At 52.7% G+C, this 8202-nt stretch overlaps 1 protein-coding gene across 5 annotated transcripts in view; it reads right to left on the minus strand.

Annotated features, from left to right (window-relative positions):
• Positions 1-8202, minus strand: part of ABCG1 (ATP-binding cassette, sub-family G (WHITE), member 1) — an 83844-nt gene that overhangs the window by 42062 nt on the left and 33580 nt on the right. The gene's annotated exons all lie outside the window — the stretch shown is intronic.

Consider the following 8202-nt stretch of genomic DNA (forward strand, 5'->3'; position numbering starts at 1 on the left):
TGATAGAGTGGACGGATGGAGGGATGGATGGATGGATAGATGGAGGGATGGATGGAGAGGCTGATGGAGTGGATGGATGAAGGGATGGATGGACGGATAGATGGAGGGATGGATGGAGAAGCTGATGGAGTGGACGGATGGAGGGATGGATAGAGAGGCTGATGGAGTGGACGGATGGAGGGATGGATGGACGGATAGATGGAGGGATGGACGGAGAGGCTGATGGAATGGATGGATGGAGGGATGGATGGACGGATAGTTGGAGGGATGGATGGAGAGGTTGATGGAGTGGATGGATGGAGGGATGCAAGGAGGGATGGATGGAGTGGATGGAGATATGGGAGTTTCCAAACTTCAACCGGGTACACTAGGAACATGTTCAAGGCAACCCCCAACTGCAAATCCCAGAGTGAGTTTCAGGAGTGCAGCACTGGGGACTCGGGGTGTGGTGAACTCTGGATGGAGAGAGGGATGCATTGAGGGATGGAGGGAGGGATGGAGGAAGATATGGAGGGAGGGATGGGGGGATATGGAAGGAGGAATGGAGGGAGGGGTGGAGGAAGCATAGAGGAAGAGATGAAGGGAGAGATGGAAAGAGAAATAGATGGAGAGATAAAGGGAGGAATGGGGGATGGGTGGAGGGAAGAATTAATGGAGGAACAGATAGAGTGATGGTTGGAGAGGCTGATGGAGTAGATGGGGAAATGGGAGGAAGGATGGATGGAGTAAGTGGAGGGATGAGTGGAGGGATGGATGGAGAGGCTGATGGAGTGGATGGGGAAATAGGTGGAAGGATGGAGGGAGTGGATGAAGGGGTGAGTGGAGGGATGAGTGGAGGGGAGGATTAATGGAGGGATGGATGAAGGGAAGGATCTTCACGAAGCCTCGCTCTGCTCCTGAAGAACACCTTTTCTAGCACAGGCCTTACGGTGCAGGGAGATCTCTTGGGACTGTGTATGCAGTTCAGTGTCCAGTGTAAGCACATCTTCAAGTATGACATTCTTCTTTGCCACACATTTCAATACATTCTGATTTCTGGAATATTTCATCCACTGTGGAAGGCGGTAAGCATCATGCAAATGTGTCCAAAGTAAGGAGGCTGGCTGGAGTCTGGAGCTCTCAGCATGGTCCTTCCCCAGGGTCACCGCCGTGCCCTACACAGCTGTCTCAGCAATATGCTTTAGGACAAGAACGCTTCAGGTGGAGGGGTGATGGCCCCCAGCATGTCCACTCCCACTGCCAAATGAGCTCCAAGTACATCCTGCTAATGCTGTTTGTATTCACCAGTCCTGTATCTTTATTATAGGACCAGGCAATGGGAAGAAAAACCCAGGCCAGATGCTGAGAGGCTGCGGGTGCCATGGATATTCCACATAGACTCCAGCCCAGCTGGGTTCCCAAAAAGTTGTCTGCACATTGATTGACTGGAATCTCCTGGGGAGCTCTGAGAAACACTTCTGATGGAACGAGCCTGGGGCATGACCCAGGTGATTCCAATGGGCCCTGAAGTTTCCAAATGGGCTCTAGAGTTCTGCCTCTAATTAGCTGTGTGACCTTGGGCAAGTTCCTTGAGTTTTTAAAATGTGTTTTCTTCATCTGGTAATGGGCACGAATGAGTACTTAACCTTAAGGGCGTCTGTGAAGACCAAACAAGAGAATGTGTGTGAAATGTCTCATATTGAGCTCGGCCTATAGCAAGTGTTTAATAAACACTGGCTGCTGGAGTTGCAATTAGAGACAAAACATCACAACAAAAGGCATGCTGGAAAACGCGAGCAATGTGAGAATGATGGCAAGAGAGGTCTCTCTTCATTTCAAGGAGTGACAGCTGCGCGGACACAGCCACGTGAATTAAGAATCCTGACTGGGTCCTGGAGCCTGGGGAGGGCACGCGCTCCCACCAAGGAGAGTGGACCTAAGGCTTAACATTGCAGACCCGGATCCTTAAGCTCGTGATCATTTCTGAAGAGCCAGAGCCTGTTCCTGCAATGCTCCCAGATCCCTCTGAATGCAAAGAAGCCGTCAGTCTCTGGGAGGAGCAGAAAGGGCTGCCTGGTGGGAACCCTGTCCCCAGCACGCTGAGAGCTGACCTGTGCCTGTAAAAACTGTGAAAACTGCTTTCTCTTCATGGGTCGGTGTCCCAGAGAATGCAGACGGGATATTTGTTGTGACATTATTTCTCATCACCCAGGCACGCAGGTGACCTGGAGCCACAGCCATCTGTAGCCAGTACACCCAGCCAGGGTGTGGATACTCCGGGTACTCTGGATACTCTGGCAGGAAGGTGTGAGTAGGGACCAGGTGCAGACACCACAGTCTGGCCAAGAGAATGGTGGTACAGACCAGCCTCTCCTGACCATGCCGCGGAGCCCCATCAGAGAGGGCCCACCCTCTGTAGACTCGGCAGCCACTGGAAGACCACTTCCCGGCGGGAGGGCAGGCAGGTAAGTGTTCTGCCTGTTACACTGCTAGCATCTTTCTTGTATGGGAAACCACTTTATGGGGCCTTTCAGGGTTAAGCCCTGTGCCTGTGTAATTAATCTGCCTAAATGATCGCAGCAGCCCTAAGAGGGAGGTATATCACACGCAGGTTTCACAAGACAGGGGGAGGCTTGGGAAGTCTACAGGGCTCACCCAGAGACCCCTCGAAAGAAAGTGTGCACACCTGGATCCAAGTCAAGGCACCTGACTCCCAGTGGCTCCCCTCAATGACTGCTACTGCTCTAGGGGCCCCCTGGCTCCAGCTGGATCACCTTGGGGACACAGAGATGGGCTAGAAAACAAAGTGGACATTTGTCTAATAACAAAAGTTCCCAAAGACTACACTATCAACCATAGCCCCGTTCTCTGCAGAACTCACCAGTTAAGAAGGAGAAGGGCTCGGGGCACTGTTCCCCGGGAGCCCGAGAGGCTGCAGCAGGAGAACTGGAGAGATTTTCGTTGAAAGTAGGGCCACGTCCCCTCTAAACAGGTGGGGCGCTTGAGCATGGATTAAAGGGAAAGTCAACACACATAAAACCAGAAGAAACAATGAGTGTGGTCTCTGAGAGCTGCTCTGTGATTTCTGTAAAAGCATCCCAGCCCCAAGTGGGGAAGAGAAGAGCTCACAGCTGAAATTCTCACTGGCATTTCCTCCTGCCTATTACAACTGAAGGGGCCCTCAGACAGTGCATCTGCCCTGTACACACAGTGTGCGCACACACACCATGATACACACCCACGCCATGCACACACCATGTGCACATAGGCACATGTGCATGCACACACACCCACACATGGACACGTGTGCACTCACACTATGCGCTCACACATACACATCCACCCATACACACACATGCACATCACATGCACACACACCATGCATGCACAATCATATGCTGACATGGACACACCATGTACACACATCCTGTGTGCACGCACACACCCCCTGCACACCACGCCCCATAGGCTGACTAGTTCATCAGATCACTAGCAACGGGGCCCTGCCCCTGTGCAGGTACTGAAATATAACTGGAAATCATTTACATCTGCCTGTCAGGCATGAAGCATTTTCCATCCCTGCGGTATTTTTATACTTCTAAAAGCAGAATTGGTCTTTTTCCAGGCTTCTAAACCTGGCTGGAACTATTAAGAATAAAATTCTTCCCATTATTTAAATTATGTCAATAGCATCAATAAGGTTGCCAAATGATCTCCAAGTCTCACATTAACCTCAATCTGAAAACTACAAAGGAGGACCCAGCTTCCCCAACCAAAGCCGTGATTTTTCTCTGGATGCCAACATTGATGGGATGAGCCCAGCTGTGCTGCACTCCCTCCCCTCCCCCACACTCCCCATTCATCTCAGCCCTGAGCTGAAAGGGGCTCCTTCTCAAACGGACTGTCTTGTTCTCCCAGACCCCTCTTCCTCCCTCCCCAAGAGCAAGCCGAAGGCAGAAAGGACAGAAATCCACATTCTATGACATCCAGTGACATCTTTTTATCCTACTTGTTTCTTCCCCCTAACGCCCAAGGGCCTTCTCATCAACTGCCTCCATTTTCGTGATCATGTGGCAAAGCCATGCACTGATCAATCCTCTTCTTGCTTTTCGCACCTTCTGAAACAGCAAGGGGGCTTTTGTGCCAACCACAAGAACAGGAAGAAGGTCTGGGAAGTTGGGCTTAATAACATCAAAATGGATCTGAAAACACACATGAGGGATTCTAAGTCACAAGGAGCAAGAACTGCTCATAAAATGAAGACAGTATCATTTGCCCACTAGTGTGCAAAGAACAGGCCACCCCTCCCTACCACCCCTCTGTGAGTGTGGGGCAGGAAGCCCACTCTGGCGCCAGGAGAACAGCTGATTTAATTTGTCAGACTATGAAAATCTGCCGCTGGATTTCGAACAGATGCTGTGCTCTGAAGTCGACTGGATGACAGGCAAAGCTGCAAGCATCTATGTGGTTTCTCCAAGTATGACTTTAATGGCCTTAACATGGTCACCTGACCACAGCCAAGGATTGTTTTCTTGTGTCATCCTGGTTCTGGGGTCTCCCTCACATTCAGCATTCCCCATCCATCCTTCTGTCCATTTCTCCATCCCTCCACTGCCCCCAGTCCCTTTCCTTCACCAGCCTCCTCATCTCATGGGTTTCATCCCTGCCCCTAATTCTAAGCCACAGCAGCTGTCTCCTTCCTGTCTGCTCGGATCGGGTATTTTGAACCGTGCTATGCACAGGTCAGCATCCCACAAGTGATGGGAGTAATCACATCAATAAATATCATGCAAAGGGAGTAGTGACATCAATAAATATCACCAAAATGATGTTCAGTCTCCCTTAGGCACCCCAAGGAGGCACTCAGACCCCAAGGAAGCACACACGACCTCCTCACTTCCCTATAATCCCAACAGTAACAGTTGGCAGGTCCATTGATCTCATCCCCAATCCTACAGAGGGTCGCCTGACACTCCTTCAAAGCCAAGTTACCCTGCAGACAAGGGGCGCAGTGGCACGGTGATGTCAGGGGTCCCTCAGGAACCTGGCAGGCAGAAAGGACAGAAATCCATATTCACCTGCCGTTTCCCTTTAGGGTTCCCTAGGAACCAGAGTGTCACGGGGGTCACAACAGGCCTTCCAAGACCCTCTCTCTCTAGGAGGGGCTGCTTGCCTGGGGGTCCAATGGCATCGTGACTGCCTCTGCCAGATGGATCTGGCCAATAAAGTCGTTTCTCCATACCAAGATCCAAAGCGGCTCTTGACAGAGGCTTCAGGAGAGAAGCAGAACCACACAATGGAACGCACATTCTTCTGTACCTTGCTGAATTGTACCAAGCAGGGTCCTAGCTTCCCCTCAAACCACATGATGGCTGGGATGATCCCCCCACCGACACCGGTGCTGGCTCATCTCTGGTCTTGTTCTCTGAGCTGCTCTGGGCATCCGCCTTAGCTGCAGCTGTTACTGACCAGGTCTTTATGTTTCTGCCCTTTACCCCAGCTCTGCCAACTTCCTGCATCTCCGGCTGAAAGGATCCTCTCTAGATGCAGGCCCAGGCAGGTGCCATCCCTGGGAACAGCCTTTGTCCCACCAGCTGCTCCAAGGCTGGCAATCTGGATCTTAGACACCTCACCCACTGCATCCCGAAGCTCCGACCACGTCCGTCCCTGCGCGCTAACATGGCATCCAGGCGTGCCGGGGCTGGCAAGGTGAGTCTCCTGCCAGGTGCTCTGCGGAACACACAGGCGGCAGCCCCTGCCACGAAACTTCTTTCCACTGCTATCCTCAAGCAGCAGCTTCCCCAGGCACCAGAATCTCACTCACCCCAACAGCACCTGGACTGATGACGTCAGGGAGGAGGGCTTCCCTCTCCTGGCTTTCCTAAACCTGCTGTCAACAGGGGTTAAAATCCAAGTGGGGAACCCTCAAAACGCCAAACCCCAGAGGTGGTTGCTCGGGAAGTAGGAGGGAAGGCCGGGCAACGGGAGGGTGACCCCTGACCTGCAGTCACCGGGCCAGGAAGGTGCCGCTTGTCCTTCCAAACACCTTTTCTGTGATTGAAGGTTTATTTGGGACACATCTCCAAACTGAATGACATCAGAGTCACCCCCACTAAAGAAAAATCATAGTCCAAAGCCAACCAGAAGCCAGAGACCCTCCAAAGCTGCCACGGCTGAGTCTCCAACAGGACAATGAAAGAAGAGTCCCCGACCAGCCCCAGCTGCCCGGCGGCCCTGGCTTTGTGTTTCTCGGTGCTCTCAGGCATCCCAGCCCCACACAGACAGGAAGGAGCTGGGTTCTGCTTAATGACAGCCATTACTGCTGCTCTAATATATCAAATTACTCCCTCCCCAACCCAAATTCAAACTCTGAAAGAAAAAGGAAAAACAAGCAGAAATCCAGCACAGGCACAATGGTAGGTGCAGGGAGATCTGGAAAGCTTCCAGAAGCAGGAGTTAGCTGACAACCACAAGGTCTCATCGCTATCCCTGAACATTTACATTACTGAGATTTCTGGAGAGAATGGCGGCCAACAGCGCCTTCTCGTCCAGGCGATGGCACAGAGCTGGAGACGCTCTCATTAAACACTTGACCCTGTGCAAGGCCACATCCAAGAAGCACTGTGGGGAGGACTTCAGAGGCAGCGGCTCCATTTCCACTACTGGGGTTTCCAGCAACCCAGTGGCATGGCCAGGGTGGCCACCAAGCAGAAGGATGACTCTGAACCCAGCTTCCTGAGCTTCCCAGGTCCTTTCCGATTCAACGGACACTGAGAGAATGCCACATGCAAGCCTTGGGCCTCGGCTCTGCACTTGTCTTGTAAAGCAAAGCAAGGACTCTGCGCCCACGCATGACTTGGGAGGCCCTCCCATGCCCAAGGCCAGTGCTGGCGTGGCCTGCTTGGGAACAGTAGGGGCTCCAGTGGATTGTGACAGTCTGCCAGCTCTCTCTAGGTGGGCCCCCACTGTCTCCCTCCAGGACTGACTGTGCCTAGGCCTGGGCTTCAAGGCCGTCTTTCCACAATTGGGCCCTTCCAGACCCGTCTCCCATTCCCCCCGCCTCGCCTCCACTTCCCCACACCAGGCTGGTCTGGTCAGGGTCTCCCAAACATGCACTGGCCGCTGCCATTCGTCCCATTGAGAAGGACTACCCTATCCTCATCCCAACCTTGTCCTGCCCGCTCATCAAGCCAGTTTTGTGGCCCCAAGAAGCAAGTAAACTTCACAGGGTGGCTGGTCACAGCTCAAATCCTACCTCGAGTCCTTAGTCATCTTTGGACTTAAGGCAACTTAGCATATCTCGCTGAGCCTCTGTTATCTCATTTGTAAACTGGGGTAACAATACATACCTCCTTCCACCCGGCATTGCTGGGGAGACAAAATGAGATTAGGACTGTGAAGCATTTGCCACCTGGTTGGGCCTCCATGAACACAGGCCCTCCCTTTCCTGCCCAAACCTAAAGCAAACCTCCTTCCTCCAAGCACCAGGGCCACTCACATCTATTTGTTCAATTTGCAGACTCATCATTTTACCATCAGGAGAGTCAAAGCAGTAGGGCCTGGAGGCAAACTAGTCAGGTCCGAATCCTGCTTCCCTCCTGGGTAGGTCACCGACCTGGGCCTCTGTTACCCAGAGGAGACAGTGACAGCCCAAGCTCCTCACAAGGCTACGGTCAGGCAAGTTCATGTCTGCTGGGCACTGAGCTGCCCCTGTGTTTGTTTCTGTTGTTGCCCTTGTGTTGTGATCCCTGTCGTTCCTGCCAGCAATGCCACTTAGTGCTGCTGTTGCTTCCCTTCATGTGTCTGGTGCGTCTCTCCCAAGCTGATCCCTCCGGGGTCTGGGGACCACCTTACTATACCCTGCACACACCCCTTGTTAGGCTCCTGACCCAGCCTCCATCCCAGCAGCACAGCATGCCAGGGAGGAAAGGGGTAAGTGCAAGAGAGACAAAGCACGTTTGTGTTACGTTCCGATCAGTGAAAATGAGACTCAGGAATAGCCCACATGGAGGGTACCGCCTCCCAGGTTCATGCCATTCTCCTGCCTCAGCCTCCCGAGTAGCTGGGAATACAGGTGCCCGCCACCATGTCCGGCTAATTCTTTTTTGTATTTTTAGTAGAGACAGGGTTTCACCCTGTTAGCCAGGATGGTCTCGATCTCCTGACCTCGTGATCTGCTCGCTTCGGCCTCCCAAAGTGCTGGGATTACAGGCATGAGCCACC

This window comes from Mandrillus leucophaeus, unplaced genomic scaffold (assembly GCF_000951045.1).
Source record: "Mandrillus leucophaeus isolate KB7577 unplaced genomic scaffold, Mleu.le_1.0 Scaffold69, whole genome shotgun sequence".
Lineage (NCBI taxonomy): Eukaryota > Metazoa > Chordata > Mammalia > Primates > Cercopithecidae > Mandrillus > Mandrillus leucophaeus.